Below are 20,415 nucleotides of genomic sequence, written 5' to 3' on the forward strand. Positions count from 1 at the left end.
TGGGATGTATAAGGATGGAGCTCCAGGTAGAGTCACGGAGATAACAAACTTCAACTTCTTTCAAGTTATTGCCCAGGAAGAGAGTCCAGAGAAAGACCAGCAGTGAGCTTGGGAGCAGTAGCTGTGGACACTGGGAATCTCCTTGGCACTGACAGCTCTGGACCAGAACTCCATTGCTTCAGACGCCTTGTGGTCATAATTGGACAAATGTATTACCTAGACCATTCAGGGAATTTTTTGAAATTTCTTAATTAAAGGAAGCTATCTGGGCAACTGAGGTCTCCTTGAAGCATTTTCTTCTATCAGTGTGTAGGTAAAATGGCAGTGTGTGAAGCTCCTTCAGGCAAGCAGGGTTCTCTGTAACCCTTTTTCTTTCTTTCTTTCTTTTTCCCTCCCTCCCTCCCTCCTTCCTTCCTTTCTTCCTTTCCTTCCTTCTCTTTCTTTCTTTCTTTCCCCCCAGTCAATACCTTGATTGCATTTTTTAAAATATAATTTTGTTAATTTTTCTTTTTCTTTTTCTTTTTTTTTTTTTTTGGAGAGATGGAATCTTGCTGTGTTGCCCAGGCTAGTCTCAAACTCCTGGCCTCAAGTGATCCTCCACTTCAGCCTCCCAAAGTGCTGGGATTACAAATGTGAGCCAATGTAGCCAACCCTTTGTAACCTTTGATCCAGCTACTTTTTTCATTTCCTAGTTGTTTTCGCAACGCTGTCTGGAGTCACAGCCTCAGTGATCTTCCTTATTGATGAAATACCACTGGAAACTTGAGTGCAGACCCATTTTGGCCCAGCCTTCTTCTGAGTGCACAGTGCCCACCAGGAACAAAGTGTCCAGGCGACACCCAGCCAGGAGCCTCCACTTCGCAATGGAAGCCAGCACAAAGCTTGCCGTCAGTGGGGTTCCTGGAGGAACCAGGAAACAGGGCAGAGGTAAGAGAAAGAGCCCCAGTGACTCACTGTCCTCATCCTCCCCTTCTATGTCAGTATGGTCCCCGCTTCTGGTTTGGGAAGGGTGGGGAAGAACACGTTTGCCCCAAACCACACCCCATCTCGGGCCAAGCAGGGCCGTGGCAGTATTGCAGTGGGGAAGGAATGAACACTCTTCAGGGTGGTCTCTTTATCTGCTCATGCAGGGGTCCATCTCGATCACTTAGAGTGGAGAACAGGAGCAAGAATAGAAGTGGCAAGAGAGGGTGCTTTGAGGTCATGTGACCCTGAGTCTTATCTCCTTTCTGCGCCTATGGGCTATCTGGTCTAGGGCAAAAGTCACTTCACCCCCACCCCGTGAGCTTCAGTTTCCTCCTCTCTGAGAAAGACGTCAGATGTCAGTGCACAGAGAGGCCATGGGGATGGATGTGCCCAGCAGGATGCCCAGCATCTAGTAGGTGCCTAATAGATAGGGCTACCTCATTGTGGTTATCCTCCAAGTGACTGTTATGTTTTTGATCTGCTTAATTTGGCCCTGGATTTGGTGATGTGTGAACTCGTATTTCCTTGCCCACAGTTCACAGTAGTATAAGGATTATGTGCTTGGGCTCTGGAGTTTGACCAGACCTCACCTCAGATCCTGGCTCCAATAGTTTCCCAACTCTTTGACTTTGAATAAGTCACTTCCCTCATTGGTCTCTGTGGGAGTAATAATAGCGCTTACCTTATAGAGGTGTTGTTAGAAGGAAATAAGACACTATGTGTGGCTACTGTTTGGCATACGGAAAACATTCAAATATTGTGGTATACATTACCCTTGTAATGTAATAGGTTTGTTTTCTTTTTTCCTTTTTTCTTTTTTTCCCCCCTATTTTTTTTCTCTCCTTCTCTGTCTCCTGCCTTCCTTTCACCCTCCAAAAGAAGTCTAACTATTAGAGTTGGCAGCAAAATTTAAAGAAAGTGGTTTAAAACTCAGAGAGCCAGGGCTGGGCGTCGTGGCTCACGCCTGTAATTCCAGCAGTTTGGGAGGCTGAGGCGGGTGGATCACCTGAGGTCAGGAGTTCAAGAGCAGCCTGGTCAACACTGAAACTCTGTCTCTACTAAAAATACAAAAATTTTCAAGTACTCCAAGGGTGGCAATTTTCAAGTACTCCAAATTGAGCACTTTCCATGGCTCAAAATGTGTAACAAGTGGATTAGTCCATTTTCATACTGCTGAGAAAGACGTACCCGAGACTGGTTAATTTATACAGGAAAAAGGTTTAAAGACTTCCAGTTCCACATCGCTGGGGAGGCCTCACAACCATGGCAGAAGGCGAGAGGGGCGAGTCACTTCTTACATGAATGGCAGCAGGCAAAGAGAGAGCTTGCGCAGGAAAACTCCCGTTTTTAAAACCATCAGATCTCACGAGACTCATTCACTACCGTGAGAACAGTGCAGGAAAGACCCACCCCCACAATTCCGTCACCTCCCACCGGGCTCCTCCCATGACACGTGGGAGTTGTGGGAGATACAACTCAAGATGAGATTTGGTTGGGGACACAGTCAAACCATATCAGCAAGTCTTTTTTTTTTTTTTTTCTTTTAGACAGGGCCTCACTCTGTTGCCCAGGCTGGAGTGCGGTGGCACAGTCATAGCTCACTGCAGCCTTGAACTCCTGGGCTTAAGTTCCCAACTGACCATCCTGAGTAGCTTGGACTACAGATGTGCGCCACCACGCCTGGCTAATTGTTTTTTTCTTTTCTTTTTCTTCTTTTCTTTTTTTTTTTTTTTTTTTGAGACGGAGTCTGGCTCTGTTGCCCAGGCTGGAGTGCAGTGGCCGGATCTCAGCTCACTGCAAGCTCTGCCTCCCGGGTTCACGCCATTCTCCTGCCTCAGCCTCCCGAGTAGCTGGGACTACAGGTGCCGCCACCGCGCCCAGCTAATTTTTTGTATTTTTACTAGAGACGGGGTTTCTCCGTGTTAGCCAGGATGGTCTCGATCTCCTGACCTTGTGATCTGCCTGCCTCAGCCTCCCAAAGTGCTGGGATTACAGGCGTGAGCCACCGCGCCCGGCCTCTTTTCTTTTTTTTTCAGTAGAGACAAAGGTAGTCTCACTATGATGGCCCAGGTCGGTCACCAACTTCTGGGCTCAAGCAACGCTCCTCCAGCCTTGGCCTCCCAAAGTGCTGTGATTACAGGCATGAGCCACCACACCCAGCCAGTTAACAAGTCTTAACGTTGCCTTAAGAGTCCTTTGAATGTCCGTAAATGGTAAAACAACCAACCAACCAAACACCTTTGCTGTTTTAAGAAAGAGCAGGTTTGGAGTCATAGCTGTGTGATTCCAAGCCAGATATGCTGATTCAGGTAGTTAGTGAGTCAAGATAATTACCTTTGGGGTCAAAGTAATGTGCTTCTTGTAACCCATGAAGACGCATCCAGAAGAGGCCTCCCGCAGAGTGGGCAGCAGCTCTGCTGCGGGCCCCAGCTTGCAGCCTCCGGAGGCAGGCACTTCTCCGCTCTAGACCATTCACCCCCGTGTGGTTTTTACATTATTACTTTTTAGATGGAAAGTAACCTCCTCATGGTTAAAAAAAGAAACAGTTCAAAAGGGTAAGAAAAATCTCCCTACCACAGGGAGGAAACCAGTTTCCACTCTCTTATCCGGAGTGTCCCTAGCTGCAGAAAGTCCCTTTTTAAAAGCATATGGGGCCTGGCACGCACACTGCTGTGCGCCTCTCTCGTCCTACTCACCACGCTGCCGACAAAGATCTCCTGAGCTGGGGGCTTTGAAGCATCGCCCCCACAGAGAGGCACACAGTACCCAAGAAATGCCCGGGGGGAAGCTTTGGGGCCCCCAGATTCTCAAACGCTACCAGAGCATGTAATTGCCCCAGCTCCTTACTCTAAAATTCCTATTTTCTGACTCTCTGACTTGTTCTGTTTTGTTTTCATTTTTTTGAGACTATCTCTCTGTCGCCCAGGCTGGAGTGTAATGGCCTGACCTCCACTCACTGTAACCTCCACCTCCCGGGTTCAAGCGACTCTCCTGCCTCAGCCTCCTGAGTAGCTGGGATTACAGGCACGCGCCACCACGCCCGGCTAATTTTTGTATTTTTAGTAGAGACAGAGTTTCAGTGTTGACCAGGCTGCTCTTGAACTCCTGACCTCAGGTGATCCACCCGCCTCAGCCTCCCAAACTGCTGGAATTACAGGCGTGAGCCACGACGCCCAGCCCTGGCTCTCTGAGTTTTAAACCACTTTCTTTAAATTTTGCTGCCAACTCTAATAGTTAGACTTCTTTTGGAGGGTGAAAGGAAGGCAGGAGACAGAGAAGGAGAGAAAAAAAATAGGGGGGAAAAAAAGAAAAAAGGAAAAAAGAAAACAAACCTATTACATTACAAGGGTCACGGCAAAAATGACAACTGTCAAAACAACAAAACCGAGTTGAGACCGCCTGGATGGCAGCGGTCACCGAGTTTGCCCGGTGGCTCTAGGACGCAGGGAGAGGGCGGGTCTGGGAAAGAAAGCCACTCCTACCTCATAGGTTTGTGGATTAGAGGTAAGGGGCCCGGTTCTGGGGATTCCCAGGTCCAGTGCTAGAACAAGAGCTCTATATCCGGCTGTCCAGGGTCTCACAGCAATAAGTCAAGTCACGGATTTACCTCTGACTCCAAAGGCTTTTCCATTGCCCAGTCATCTCCCATTTCCTTCAATGGATAGGAGGGCCCAGGAGGGCCTGGAAGCCTGGGCTGAATGAGTACTGTCAGCCACAGCTGGAGAGAGGCCAGGCACAGGCCCATCCACCCCGCGTGACAAGGCAAGGCGTCCCGCCCACCAGGCCATGTGCGGAGGCGACCACCCAGCATCTGCTGATTAAGTCGCTACTGTAGAAGTCCCTGTTTTGGTCTTCCCAAATCAGGACCTAGGAAAAAGACATGAAGAGGTTTCAATCCTCCATTTTTCCCAGAGCAAAAGGCTTTTCCTGTCCACATCATATCACTGGCCCGGAATGCATCCGCTGCAACCTCAGCGCCTTCAGCGCGATGCAGCCCTCCCAGCCGGCCCGGCCCGAGGAGCCTTGGCCAGGATTTACCACCTGGCCCACGCTTTTGAGGATTTCATCACGTGGTCTAATGTGATTGCAATGCAATTCTTGAAAGATATTGTTTTTACTTTAGCTTTTTCTTTTAATGTAACGACTTTACTGAGATTTAATTCACATGCTACAAAGTCTTTTTAAAGTGGTAATTCAATGGTTTTTTTTTTCGTATATTCAGTTATGTAACCATCCCCTCAATCTTTGTTTAGATATTCTTATCACCCCAAAAAGAAGTCCCATAACACTCCCCATCTCCCCTCCTACCAGTCCTCAGCAACCACTGATCTACTTTATGGATCTGATTATTCTTGACACTTTATATAAATGGAATCCTACAATGTGTCACCTTTTGTGTCCAGCTTCTTTCCCTTTGTGTAAGGTTTGCTAAGGTCATCCATATTGTAGCATTTCTTGTAATGCCTGAATAATATTCATTTTATGGATATGCCACATGGTGCTTATTCATTCATTAGTTAATGAACTTTTGTGTTTACACTTTTTTGGCTATGATCGGTAATGCTGCTATGAACATTCACGTACGAGTGTTTGTGTGAACATGTTTTCAGCTCTCTCGGGTTTATAACTAAGAATGGAATTGCCAGATCATATGGTAACTGCATTTTTAACCTTTTGACGAACCGCCAAACTGTTTTCCAAAGCAGCTGCCCTGTGTTACATTTCCACCAGCCAACGTTTGAGGATTCCCATTTCTCCACATCCTCACACTTCTTTTTCTGTCGGTTTGTTTTCTGTTATTGTTGTTTTAGCCCTTGCAGTAGATGTGAGGTAGCATCTCATTGTGGTTTTGACATTTCCCTGATGGCTAATGATGTTGAGCATCTTTTAATGTGCTTTTTGGCCATTTGTATCTCTTCTTTGGACAAATGTCTGTTCAGATTCTTTGCCCATTTAAAACATTGGGTTATTTGCTTTTCTCTTGTGGAGCATAGGAGTTCCTTATAAATTCTGTATACAAGCGCCTTAGATAAATGATTTGCAAAAATGTTCTCCCATTCCATGGATTGTCTTTTTACTTTCTTCATAGTATCCTTTGAAGCACAAAAGTTTTTAATTTTTATGGAGTTCAGTGTATCTATTTTTTTCTTATGTTGCCTGTGTTTTTGGTGTAATAACTAGGAATCCATTGCCTAATGCAAGATTTATTCCTGTGTTTCTTCTAAGATTTTTACAGCGCTGTTAATTAATTTTTGTATCTGGCATGAGGTAGGGGTCCAAAATCATTGTTTTGTATGTGACTATACAGTTGTTCCAGCTTCATTTATTGAAAAAACTCTTTCCTTCATTGAATGGTCTCGGCACCCTTGTCAAAACTTAGTAGAACTTTGATACAATAACAATGTGTCAATATTGGTTTATTGATTGTAACAAATGTACCACACTAGTGCAAGATGTTAATACTATAGGAAACTGTGCATGGGGAGGGGGTACATATGGAAATTCTCTGTACTTCCTGCTCAATTTTTATTTTATTTCATTTTATTTTTATTTTTGAGACAGGGTCTCATTCTGTTACCCAGGTTGAAGTACGGTGGCACAATCACAGCTCACTCCAGCCTCGAATTCCTGGGCTCAAGCAATCCTCCCACTTCAGCCTCCCGAGTAGCTGGGACTACAGGCACACATCACCATGCCTGGCTAATTATTTCCATTTTTTGTAGAGATGGAGACAGGGTCTCACTATGTTGACTGGGCTGGTCTCAAACTCCTGGCCTCAGGAGATCCTGTTACCTCAGCCTCCCAAAGTGCTGGGATTACAGGTGTGAGCCACCTTGTCCAGCCATCAATTTTTCTGTAAGCCTAAAATTGCTTTAAAAATAGTCTGTTTAACTTTTAAAAATAAATTGAACGTATATATGTAAGGGTTTATTTCTGGACTTTCCATTCTATTCCATTTATCTGTATGTCTGTCCTTTTGCCAGTACCATGCTCTCTTATTATAGCACTGGAAGAAGATTTGAAATCAGGAAGTATAAATCCTTCACCTTTGTTCTTTTTCAGATTGTTTTAGCTATTCTGAGTCCCCCAAAGTTCTATATGAATTGTAGGGTCATCTTGTTGATATCGGCAAAGAAGCCAACTGGGATTTTGATAGGGATTACATTGCATCTATAGATCAGTTTGGGTTTGGGGCATGTTGCCATCTTGACAATATATACTTTTATTTTTCGAGATGAGGCCTTGCTCTGTTGCCAGGCTGAGTATAGTGGTGTGATCATAGCTCACTGCAGCCATGAACTCCTGGGCTCAAGTGATCCTCTCCTCAGCTTCCTGAGTAGCTGGGACTATATAGGTGCATGGCCCCACGCCCAACACCATCTTGACTGTTAAGTCTACAGACTCACGAATATGGAATGTCTTTCCATTTTATTTAGATTTTTCTTTAATTTTGTTCAACAATTATTGTAGTTTTCAGAGTACAAGTTTTGCCTTTTTTGGTAAGTTTATTCTTAAGTATTCTTTCTGATGCTATCGTAAATGTTGTTTCTTAATTCCATTTTTAGATTGTTCAATATTAATGTATAAAAATACTGTTGGTTTTTCTGTATTGATCTTGTTTCCTGCTCCCTTGCTGAACTTGTTTATTAAATTTTTTTTTTTTTTTTTGAGACGGAGTCTCACATTGTCACCCATGCTGGAGTGCAGTGGCGCAGTCTCGTCTCACTGCAACCTCCGCCTCCCAGGTTCAAGTGATTTTCCTGCCTCAGCCTCCCAAGTAGCTGGGATTACAGGCACGCACCACCACGCTCAGCTAATTTTTGTATTTTTAGTAGAGACAAGGTTTCACCATGTTGCCCAGGCTGGTCTCCAACTCCTGGCCTCAAGTGATCCACCCACCTTGGCCTCCTAAAGTGCTGGGATTATAGGTGTGAGCCACTGCACCTGGCCTGAACTTGTTTATTAATTTTAATTTTTTTTTAGTGGATTCTTTAGGCTTTTCTATATGCAAGATCATATCCTCTGCAAATATAAATAAATTTACTTCTTCCTTTCCAATCTGGATGAATTTATTTCTTTTCCTTGCCTAGTTGACTGGAACCTTCAGCATAGCAATGAACAGAAATAACAAGCACATACATTCATTGTCATCTTGTTCCTGAAGTTAAGAGGAAAGCTGTCAGTGTTTCACTAGTAGGGATGATGTTGGCTGTGATATTTTTCACAGATACCCTTTATCAGGTTGAGGAGTTGCCTTTTATTCCTAGTCTGAGTTATTTTATCATGAAGCGGTATTGAATTTTGTCAAGTACTTTGCATCTATTGAGATGATCATGTGGTTTTTATCCTATTGTATTGACATGTTACGTTAATTGATTATTTTTAGTGTTACGCCAACTTTGCGTTCCTGGGGTAAATTCTATTTGGTTACAGTGCATAATCTTTTTAAAAATAAGTTGCTGACCAGGGTCGGTGGCACGTGCCTGTAATCCCGGCACTTTGGGAGGCCGAGGTGGACAGATCACAAGGTCAAGAGATCGAGACCATCCTGGCCAAGATGGTGAAACCCCATCTCTACTAAAAATACAAAAAATTAGCCAGGCGTGGTGGTGGGCCCCTGTAGTCCCAGCTACTCAGGAAGCTGAGGCAGGAGAATTGCTTGAACCCAGAAGGCAGAGGTTGCAGTGAGCCGAGATCACGCCACTGCACTCTAGCCTGGCGACAGAGCGAGATTCCATCTCAAAAAAAAAAAAAAAAAAAAAAGTTGCTGGAATTGGATTGCTGGTACTCTGTTAGGATTTTTTCCTCTTTATTTTTTAGGGGCTATTGATCTGTAGTTTTCTTGTGATGTCTTTTTCTGGTTTTAACATCAGAATATATTGGCCCCTGACAGAATGAGGTAGAAATGTTCCATCTTCTATTTTTTGGAAAAGTTTGTGAAGAATTTGTATTAATTCTTTAAACATTTGGTGGAATTACAATTGAAACCATCTGGGTATGGCGTTTTCTTTGTGGAAAGTTTTTCGATAGCTTGTTTATTTGTAGGAATTTCTCCATCTCATCTGAGTTATTGGATTTGTTAGCATACAGTTTAAACGATTCCCCTGTTATCCCTTTTATTATTGTAAGGTCAGCATTGATTTCCCCTCTTTTATTCTTTCTTAATTTTTATTTTATAGAGACAGGGTCTTGCTCTGTCACCCAGGCTAGAAATCGGTGACTTGATCATGGCTCACTGTAGCCCCGAATTCCTGGGCTCAAACGATCCTCCTGCCTCAGCCTCCTGAGTAGCTGGGACTGCAGGCATGAGCCACCACGCCCGGCTAATTTTTTTTTCACTTTTTTGTAGGGCTAGGGTCTCACTATGTTTCCCAGCCTGGTCTTGAGCTCCTGGCCTCAAGTAATCCTCCTGCCTTGGCCTCCCTTCCCTGCCCCCCCCCTTTTTTTTTTCCGAGACAGAATCTCACTCTGTCATTCTGGGTGGAGTGCAGTGGTGCAGTCATAGCTTGACTGCAGCCTTGACCTCCTAGGCTCAGGCAATCCTCCCACCTCAGCCTCCTGAGTAGCTGGAACTGTAGGTGTGCACCACCACACCTGGCTAAGTTTTTTTTGTTTGTTTTTTTGTGTTTTGTTTTATAGAGGCAATCTCACTATGTTGCCCACACTGGTCTGAAACTCCTGGCCTCAAGTGATCCTCCCACCTTAGCTTCCCAGAGTGTTGGGATTACAGGCATGAGCCACCACCACACTTAGCCAGGCCTGGCTAATTATCAATTTTTTTTTTTTTTTTTTTTTTTTTTTAGAGATGGAGTCTTGCTATCTTGCCCAAGCTGGTCTCCATCCTCCTGCCTCAGCCTCCCAAAGCGCTGGGATTACAGGTATGAGCCACTGTACCTGGCCTCTCGATTTTATTCTTGACTTTAGTAATTTGTCTTCTCTCTTTTTTATTGGTCGGTCTAGCTAAAGGTTTAGAAATGTGGTTGATCTTTTAAAATAATCTGTTTTTACTTTTATTGATTTTCCTTGATTGTTTTTCTATTCTGTTTTATTTATTTCTTTTTTTTTTTTTTTTTTGAGACGGAGTCTCGCTCTGCCACCCAGGCTGGAGTGCAGTGGCCGGATCTCAGCTCACTGCACGCTCCGCCTCCCGGGTTTACGCCATTCTCCTGCCTCAGCCTCCCGAGTAGCTGGGACTGCAGGCGCCCGCCACCTCGCCCGGCTAGTTTTTTGTATTTTTTAGTAGAGACGGGGTTTCACCGTGTTAGCCAGGATGGTCTCGATCTCCTGACCTCGTGATCCGCCCGTCTCGGCCTCCCAAAGTGCTGGGATTACAGGCTTGAGCCACCGCGCCCGGCCTGTTTTATTTATTTCTGCTTTAATCTTTTTTATTTCCTTTCTGCTTACTTTGGATTTTGCTTGCTCTTTTTTTTTTTTTTTTCTGTTTCTTAAGTGGGAGTTTCAATTCTTGATTTGAGATCCTTCTTCTTTTTAAATATAGGTGGGGGTTTTTTGTTTTTGTTTTGAAATGAGTCTTGCTATGTTGTCCAAGCTGGTCTCAAACTTCTGGGCTCAGATGATCCTCCTGCCTCAGCTTTCCAAGTAGCTGCGACTACAGGCATGAGCCACCATGTCTGGCTAATATAGGTGTTTACAGCTGTACATTTCCCTCTAAGTACTATTTTCACTGCATCCCGTAAATTTCTGTATATTGTGTTTTCATTTTCATTTATTTCAAGTACTGTTAAATTTTCCTTCTGATTTCTTCTTTGACCCATTGGTATTTAGGAGTTGTTTAATTTCCACATATTTATGAATTTCTCAAATTTCCTTCTATTATCGATTTCTAATTTCATTCCATTTTGATCACAGAACATCCACTTTGTGTGATATCAGTCCTTTTAATTGTATTGAGGCTTGTTTTATGGGTTAGCATTTGATGTGTCCTGCAAATGTTTCACACGCTCTTCAGAAGACGCTGTGTTCTGTGATTGGGTGTTGTGCGGGAGTCTGTAGGCATAGCTGGTTTGGAGTGTTGCTCAGCCTTCTGTTTCCTTGCTGCTCTTCTGCCTCGCTATCCCATCCATTATTGAAAGCTGGGTATTGACGTCTTCAACTACTTTTGTTAAGTTGTCTGTTCCTGCCTTCAGTGGTATCAGTTTTTGCTTCGTGTGTTTTTGTGCTCAGTTGTTTGGTACGTTATGTTTATAATGGTGAATATTACTGATGGATTGATTTTTTTGTCATTACAAAGTGTCCTTTTTTGTCTTAAAGTCAACAACTGCTTATCTTAAAGCGGGGAGGTCCAATCTTTTGGCTTCCCTGGGCCACGTTAGAAGAAGAATTGTCTTGGGCTATACATAAAATATACTAATGATAGCTGATGAGCTAAAAAAAAAAAAAAAAAAAAAAATCTCATAATGTTTTAAGAAAGTTTACAAATCTGTGTTGGGCTGCATTCAAAGCCGTCCTGGGCCACGGGTTGGACAAACTTGACATAGGGGAGGGTAACATGGTGTGTGTGTGCCATTGAGAAGCTTCCTGGAGAGACATGACCGTGGGAACCGATCTGAGAAGTTTACACAGACAGTGGAACAGAGAAGCAGGGGTTCTGCTCCCGCACGCTCGTCCAGCCCTCCGTGTGCCCCGCAGCCCACCACGCTTCCCCACCACCTGTTCTTGGACAGCCCGAGCGCTCTCTCCTGTGTGCCTTGAGTTGGTGTTCCTTGTGTCCAGTGTTCTTCCCTTTCCCTACCTCGCCAACTACCACATCTCATCTCACTAAAATAAGATGCATATGGCCAGGCATGGTGGTTCACGCCTGTAATCCCAGCGCTTCGGGAGGCTGAGGCGGGCAGATCATGAGGTTAGGAGATCGAGACCTTCCTGGTCATCATGGTGAAACCCTGAATCTACTAAAATACAAAAAATTAGCCAGGCATAGTGGTGCATGCCTGTAGTCCCAGCTACTCGGGGGGCTGAGGCAGGGGAATCACTTGAACCCAGGAGGTGGAGATTGCAGTGAGCTGATATCGCACCACTGCACTCCAGCCTGGCGACATAGTGAGACTCCATCTCAAAAAAAAAAAAAAAAAAAGATGCATATATCGGTGCTTTTCAAAATCCAGTCATTGGCAAGCCACATTTAAGATGCTTTCCACATCTATGCACTATTTGTGATTGAAACCAGTTTTAAAACTCTTTCCTTTAGCCTCACTCTGAGCAATCATATCAGTGAAAGTTTGGCTTCTTCATTATATTTTTTTGTAATGCACATTTAGATGCATAAGTAAAAAATTAAAAATTGGTCCACATTCTACTTCAAATCATTTTGCACGTGATACATATGCCATACTTTTGACAAGACCTCCAGCCTGCCTGACGCACAGGGACCACTGTGAAAGATCTTTTCTTGCTGTGATTAACATCTGTGTGGGTCAGCCGCAGCTTACCTGCCGAGAAGCCCTTCTGGATGACCCCAGCAAGTCTCGCTCCGCTCCCGCCCCTGCACTACTTTGAACATGTCTCCAGTTTAGTGTTTTCTTATACCATAGAAGTTGTAGTTATTCACATGTCTCTCTCGCCGTTAGACTGTCAGCTCCCTGAGGGCAAAATGATGTCCTTTCCTCTTTTTTCCAGCATCAGTAACATTACCTGGACAAATAGTAAGTAAGCGTTCAGTAAAGTTTTGTTGAATGAGTTTCCATAACTGCATTGTAGTATAATTTCTCTCTGTGTGTGTGTCTTTTCTCTGATGAGACTGCTCTAGGAATGTTTGCGCCACTCAGTGCCTGCTCACAGCAGATGTCCAGTAAATTCATGCACGAATGACTGTATGAATAGATGAACAATGAACAAATGTCAGATATGTTGCTCTCAGCCCTGCAGCTGGTAGCAGTTCCCCAGAACCTCCGTCTTCCCATGGTGGTCCCCACCTGTGCCATTGTTATAGAGGCCGTCACTACTGGTCATGTTCCAGGGTGAACCCAGCCTGTCTTATTGCTCTGTAATCCATCTTCCTGTGTTATCTGGTAATTAGCATGTTAATGAACCCACAAGGAAACGGTGTTGCAAGAAGAGAGGTTGTTTAGCTGGATGCAGTTGCTCATGCCTGTAATCCCAGCACTTTTGGAGGCTAAGGCAGGAGGATTGCTTGAGGCCAGGAGTTTGAGACCAGCCTGGGAAACATAGGTTGATCTCTACAAAAAAAAAAGGAAAAATTAACTGGACCTGGTGGCACGTGCCTGTGGTCCCAGCTACTTGGGAGGCTGAGGTGGGAGGATCACCTAAGCCCAGGGGTTCGAGGCTGCCAGACCCTGTCTCAAAAAATATAAAATTCATTTAGGGAATCAGGACAATCCTAGGATGAAATGCAGACTGTGACAAACGAATCTAACCGTATGAAACCAGCTCTCTGAGAAAGGGCGGGGGTGAGCCTGTGGACTTCGCGCCCCTGCTTGAACTAAGTCAGCTGTGACAGGCGGTAATCCTTCCATGCCCCACCTCAGCGGTAAGGTAGCACGTTTACCACCTGCACCACGAGGGGAAAGTTCACCCCCGGCACCTACAAAAAAAGTGTGAAAGACTTGGGTTTGTTCCATGAGTTACATAGCGACTGAGGAGATCCATTCCAATAATGGGATGCACATTGTAGCAAAACCAGGCCAATACTATCAGTTAAGTGGGTAATTATCCCTTTAATTAATCCTCCCAAACCATTCCCCTTGGAAGGATTACAGCCTGTCACGCTGACTTAGTTCAAGCCAGGGTACAAAGTCCACAGGTCCTTTTAAAGCATGAGCATTTCCTGGAATATGAGATTTCATCACCCAGTGTGGTTTATTTTTTGGAGTCCACATTACTATTTTCTTTTTTGAGATGGAGTCCTGCTCTTGTCGCCCAGGCTGGAGTGCGATGGCATGTGATCTCGGCTCACTGCACCCTCCACTCTTGGGTTCAAGCGATTCTCCTGCCTCAGCCTCCTGAGTAGCTGGGATTACCGGCTCCCGCCACCACACCCAGCTAATTTTTGTATTTTTAGTAGAGATGGGGATTCACCATGTTGGCCAGGCTGGTGTGAAACTCCTGACCTCCAGTGATCCACCTGCCTTGGCCTCCCAAAGTGCTGGGATTACAGGCGTGAGCCACCGCACCCTGTCCAGATAACTATTAGGAGAAAGGTAATAAGGGAGATTGTCTACCAGAAGAGTCTGTTTTCCATGAACATGGACCACTGGATCTGTATGGGGGGGCACAGCCAGATATGAAGGAGGGGCTATTTCCAGAGGAGACACCTGCTGAGAATTGTCATTTAACCCTAGTGATTATTGGAACTGTTAAACCAATTTACTAGAGATCATCCAATCTTGAACACCCCCCCTCCTTAGGATCCAAAGTAACCTCTCTTGTTCATTGCAGGGTTCACACTTAAGGAGATGCCTGGCTGTAGGAAACTTGTCTGGCTTAGGAGAGGGGAAGTCTTATGTTCATAGTAATTTGGATTTAGGTCAGGTGGGGTGTTGTTTGTAGAATTCATGGGCAGCACTCTGAGTTTGTCTTTTCTAAGTTTCCAGTAAGTCCAGGCAGCTGTGGCCCCTTGAATTGTTTTAGTATTCACATCTTTGCCCCTGAAGGGGACTTTGTCAGAAGCTCTCCTGAGAAAGAAGCAGATGGAGTCAGGACTCCCTTGAGCAGCTCAAGGTTTGCCACACCATGTTGCATTCAGCCTGTAGCTTGATAAGCCCACTCCTACATCCCCAGCTGACCAAGACCTTTGGCCTCGGCTAACATTTTCCATTGACAGTCTGCCCAGACCCTTAAGGGACCTAACGTAGGGTCAGCAGCCTTCCAAGCCCTAAAAATCCCCGTGAACAAGGTATCTGTGGACCATGGTCCACAGCCGTCTCTGGGGGTCATTCCCACCTTCCTCACTGATGTGCAGGATGCTGTTGCAGGGGCACCATTTTTCCATCCCATACTGGGGCAGCCAGCCATTGAGTTTCAGCCCTTCCGATGGAGCTCCCGCCCGGCCAGAACACTCTAGACAGCCAGCCAGCCCCCTTTTCTTTGGTTCCTGGGTTAGGAGAGACAGGGCCACAGGGCAAGAGAGAAGACGTTTTCTCTTCCAGGCGAGAGCTGTCCCCTCCTTCTTGGTCCTCCCTTTTCGTCTTCTCCATTTTTATTACTTTGCTGTGGTCACCAGCAAAGCAGAAGGTGATTGATTGCCACTCATCACTGTCGTGATGATGTCATGCTGCCTTTTCCTCTAGAGGACACCAGTCCTTTTCCACAGGGTCCTACCCTCAGGCTCTTCTTCCCTGGGCGTTCAACCCCTGCCTCCTGTCCAGCGGCATCCTGTGGGAAGCAGTAGAGCTTGACCCGTGTTTCGTGGTTTGGAGCACCTGCTCAGTAGGACAGCCACCACCTTCAGAGTCCTGGGAGGGGCAGGGATATAGCTTCCTTGCCTTTAGTCACTTTAAGTAATGCTTTAGCTGGCTTAGCACAAGGGTTGGGCACAGCAGGTCCCAGTAGCAGAGGTGTTGCTCCAGCTGTGCTTAGGAGACCAGCCTTGGCCTGATGTCTCAGCCTTATCAGTTCATTCACCGCCATTGCAGTCTCCAGGGATGAGAGCATCCTCTTCTCTAAGAGTTCCCTAAACCACCAGGACACTGTTAGGAAGGCGGGGGTAGCCTGTTCTCAGCCCAGGTACATGCCATCCTCCCCTTTCATTATTCAGGCCAAAATGTCTTATAATGTCCAGCAACTGCCTACTGGAGGACTCAGGCAGGTGGACCGACCTCGCTCCTGGGCAGCCCCAAGCCTCGGGCCCCAAAGGTCAGTTCCAGTGGTGTGGGTTCATTCAAATACTGGTGCTACCACTTGCCCAAGCTAATGAGTGTCTGCGGTAAACCAACAAAAATGGAGAGCGCCATACAGCACACGGCAATGCTATACACACTGAGGGGAAGGCGGCACACGGCAATGCTATACACACTGAGGGGAAGGCGGCACACGGCAATGCTATACACACTGAACGGAAGGCAGCACACGGCAATGCTATACACACTGAACGGAAGGCGGCACACGGCAATGCTATACACACTGAGGGGAAGGTGGCACACGGCAATACTATACACATTGAACGGAAGGCGGCACACGGCAATGCTATACACACTGAGGGAAGGAGGCACATGGCAATACTATACACACTGAGAGGAAGGCTTCCAAATTTTGAGTCCCAACCACTTGGGACTATCCAGGATCCTTTTGCCAATTGATTGTCCTACTGGCTGGGCGGACCCCATATCAATTTCTTAACCGTTTCCAAAATCCTCCCCTTTCTTCACCACCATTTGTAGTGAGTTCAAGGGATTTCAGGACTGGCTGGACACAGTGGCTCACACCTGTAATCCCAGCACTTTGGGAGGCCAAGGCAGGAGGATCACTTGAGGTCAGGAGTTCAAGACCAGCCTGGACAACATGGTGAAACCCGTCTCTACCAAAAATACAAAAATTAGCTAGGTGTGGTGGTGCACACCTGTAATCCCAGCTGCTCGGGAGGCTGAGGCAGGAGAATTGCTTGAACCCGGGAAGTGGAGGTTGCAGCGAGCCGAGATCATGCCACGGCACTCCAGCCTGGGCAACAGAGTGAGACTCTGTCTCAGAAACAACAGGGGGATTTCAGGACTGACCAAGAAAAAAAGATCTGACCATTACTTAGCAATAGCACACAATAAGCTTTATTTGGCAACACTTTGACAGGGTGGCATGTGAGGGAAGTCCCTGATGGGACGAGGCTGTCCAGAGGCTACAGCCCCGGGACAGCCACGCAGAAGTGCGGGAGGGTAGGGTACTCAAGGCGGAGGGGACTGCCAGGGGCTTATGTGTCGGATGACGCTACTCAGCAGCACGTTGTATCTGGATCTGATTTCTGAAGGGCAGCTGTGGCTTGGAGTCTTGTACTACCAGGTTTATTTTGTCTGTGGCTGGCAGATGGGTGCAGTTTCATGGGGCATGCAAAGCAGACAGGCTCTAAATGGCTAAAAATAAGTTTCTATGGGCTATGTTTGAAGCTACTAGATGGGTCAAACTTTGAGTTTGGTGCCTGTGGATTTTTGAAATCTGCCCTGAAGAAGTAAACAATAGAGGGACAACACAGAGAAGCTATCTGACTCATTAATACAGCACTGTCTGATCAGAAAACAGAGGACACAAATTAACAATATCAGGAGGCTGGGCGCAGTGGCTCATGCCTGCATCCCAGCACTGTGGGAGGCTGAGGCGGGCGGATCACGAGGTCAAGAGATCATGACCATCCTGGTCAACATGGTAAAACCCCGTTTCTACTAAAAATACAAAAATTAGCTGGGCATGGTGGCGTATGCCTGTAATACTAACACTTTGGGAGGCCAAGGTGGCTAGATCACGAGGTCAAGAGATGGAGATCATCCTGGCCAACGTGGTGAAACCCTGTCTCTACTAAAAATACAAAAATTAGTTGGATGTGGTGGCAGGCACCTGTAGTCCCAGCTACTCAAGAGGCTGAGGCAGGAGAATCACTTGAATCCAGGAGGCAGAGGTTGCAGTGAGCTGAGATTGCACCACTGCACTCCAGCCTGGACGACAGAGTGACACTCCATCTCAAAACAAAACAGAACAAAACAATATCAGGAATGAGAGAAGGAATATCACTATTTTGTAGACATTAGAAGGACAAAAAATATTATGAACAACTTTATGCCAATAAATTTGACAACCTAAACAAATTCCTTATAAAACACAAACTACTACTAAAGCTAACTCAAGAAGAAATAGCCTGAATATGCCTATATGTATTTTTAAAAACTGAATTTGTAGCTAAAAACCTTCCCACAGGCCGGGCGCGGTGGCTCACGCCTGTAATCCCAGCACTTTGGGAGGCCGAGGCGGGCGGATCACAAGGTCAGGAGATCGAGACCACGGTGAAACCCCGTCTCTACTAAAAATACCAAAAAAATTAGCCGGGCGCGGTGGCGGGCGCCTGTAGTCCCAGCTACTCAGGAGGCTGAGGCAGGAGAATGGCGTAAACCCAGGAGGCGGAGCTTGCAGTGAGCCGAGATCGCGCCACTGCACTCCAGCCTGGGCGACAGAGCGAGACTCCGTCTCAAAAAAACAAAACAAAAAAAAACCAAAAAAACAAACAAAAAAAAACCTTCCCACAAAGAAAACTATAAACCAAGATGTCTTTACTGGAGAATTCTAAACATTTAAGGAAGTCATATGGTTTGGAAATGAGGAATAAACCAGTCTTTATTCACAAACAACATGATTATGTAGAAAATTTCACGGAACCTGCAGAAGAATTATTAGAACTAATAAGTTAGTTTAGCATCGTTGCAGGATACAATGTCAATAGCAAAATTCAGTCATATGTCTGTGAACTAGCTACAAGCAATTGGAAATTAAATGTTTAAAAAATAGCATCTCAGCAAGGAGAGAGGCTGAAGAAAAAGTTTTAAATATATAAAATGCATCAAAATTTTGAAATGTTTATGAATAACTTTGGCAAAAGATGTGTAAGTCCTGTGCATTGAAAGATACAGTTACTGTGAGAAACTAAAGACCTAAATCAATTGAGAGGGATGCTATGTTCGTGTTTCAGAAGACTCAATATTGCTAAGATGTCATTTCTCCCAAATTGATCTATAAATTTACTGTAATACCAACCAAAGGACTAGCAGGCTTTTTTTGTAAAATTTGATGAGCTGATTCTAAAATGTATATGGAAATGCAAAAAAATCTAGACTAGCCAAGATAAACTTGAAAAATAAGTTTAAAAGCTGGATGAATTACATCATTTAAAGATTTGTAAAGCTTCAGCAGTGAAAACCATGTGACATTGGCATAGAGACAAAGAAATCAATGGAGCAGATAGGGTGTCCAGATAAGACTCATGTACATATGACTTTTGCTAGAGATGCCAAGGCAATGCAGTGAGGAAAGGATAATATTCACAAGAAATCTTTACAACTGGATATGTAAAAAATTAAACCTCTGACCTTAGCTCACACCACACACAAAGAAATAAATGGATCACAGACCTAAATGTTAGCGCTAAAACCATGACACTACTAGGAAAAAATCTTCGTGACTTTGAATTTGACAGGGGTTTTTTAATATGACACAAAAAAACCTACAAAGGAAAAAAATCAATAAATTGGACTTCTTCAAAATTAAAAACGTTCACGCTTCAAAAGACACTGTTTGCAGTTGGCATGTAAGGAGCTTCGCAGTTATCACCCCCAACCTCACAACAAGAAAAATGCTGAACGGACTGATAATCAACTTTTCTTGATCCACCAGAGATTTGAGGCCAGGGGGAAACTGCTGCCCTCAAAATGGAGAGACAGAGAAGCACATACAGAGAACCAGAACTTACTGGAGCAGAAGCCTCGGAGTAGAAAACTCCACAGGAACCAGTACCGGGGTAGGGAAACCTAGAACTTAGTCGATGATTTGCTGAGCGCTCCATGAGAGAGTTAAAAATACCAGCAGAGCCAGTCTTATGGGGTCCCACTCAGTTTTTTGCTTTGTTTTGCTTTACCAAGTTGTCACAGTAAAGGTCAGAGAAAAATTCCCTGGTGCTTCTGGTAGAGGAAAAGAAAAGGTAACCCAGAGCATTCTCTTCTTAACAAGGTCTGTGCTCAGGAGAAACCGTTTTACCAGGGCCTGACATGTGGGAAGAGAAATACCCAACCCCAGCCTCCTCTAGGCTTCCTGCCCACCTCCAGCAGGGAAAGACAAATGAGAAGCACTTGTGCTGGTCACAGCCCCAGCAGAGGTTCATTAAAAGACCGAGACCTATAGAATGCTTCCCCTCCACGCCTCACTACCACATCAACAGGGCTCCTGTAATAACGAGAGTACAACTGAACTGCACATCTCAGACCTGAGTTATGAAGAAGACTCTAGGGAAACCCAAAGACAACAGGGAAGCCGCAGACAAGAACACCAAAGTAAATGTTATCCTCTGACTTCTACAGCTGGAGCAAACTGTAAACACAGCCCAACTCCAAGCCAGATAGAAAGTGAATGTTATCCTCTGACACCCACAGCTACAGCCAACGGTAAACACAGCCCAACTCCAAGCCAGATAGAAAGTGAATGTTATCCTCTGACACCCACAGCTACAGCCAACGGTAAACACAGCCCAACTCCAAGCCAGATAGAAAGTGAATGTTATCCTCTGACACCCACAGCTACAGCCAACGGTAAACACAGCCCAACTCCAAGCCAGATAGAAAGTGAATGTTATCCTCTGACACCCACAGCTACAGCCAACAGTAAACAGCCCAACTCCAAGCCAGATAGAAAGTGAATGTTACCCTCTGACTCCTACATCTACAACCAACGGTAAACACAGCCCCTCTGACTCCTACAGCTACTGCCAACGGTAAACACAGCCCCTCTGAC

The 20,415-nt window shown here is 45.3% G+C and overlaps 1 protein-coding gene across 11 annotated transcripts in view; it reads left to right on the plus strand.

The window, feature by feature from the left end:
- IWS1 (interacts with SUPT6H, CTD assembly factor 1) overlaps positions 1–20,415 on the plus strand; it is a 107,069-nt gene that overhangs the window by 61,143 nt on the left and 25,511 nt on the right. For 4 of the 11 annotated variants that reach the window (XM_077956771.1, XM_015109845.3, XM_028830617.2 and 1 more), the window contains one exon: positions 693–927. The gene's annotated coding sequence lies outside the window, so the exon portion shown is untranslated. Of the gene's footprint in view, positions 1–692; positions 1,597–4,631; positions 5,461–6,528; positions 7,524–9,770; positions 9,851–20,415 lie in introns of those variants that run through there. The other 7 variants (XM_077956778.1, XM_077956780.1, XM_077956766.1 and 4 more) reach the window with 6 other exon arrangements.

This window comes from Macaca mulatta, chromosome 12 (genome assembly GCF_049350105.2).
Source record: "Macaca mulatta isolate MMU2019108-1 chromosome 12, T2T-MMU8v2.0, whole genome shotgun sequence".
NCBI classification, from domain to species: domain Eukaryota; kingdom Metazoa; phylum Chordata; class Mammalia; order Primates; family Cercopithecidae; genus Macaca; species Macaca mulatta.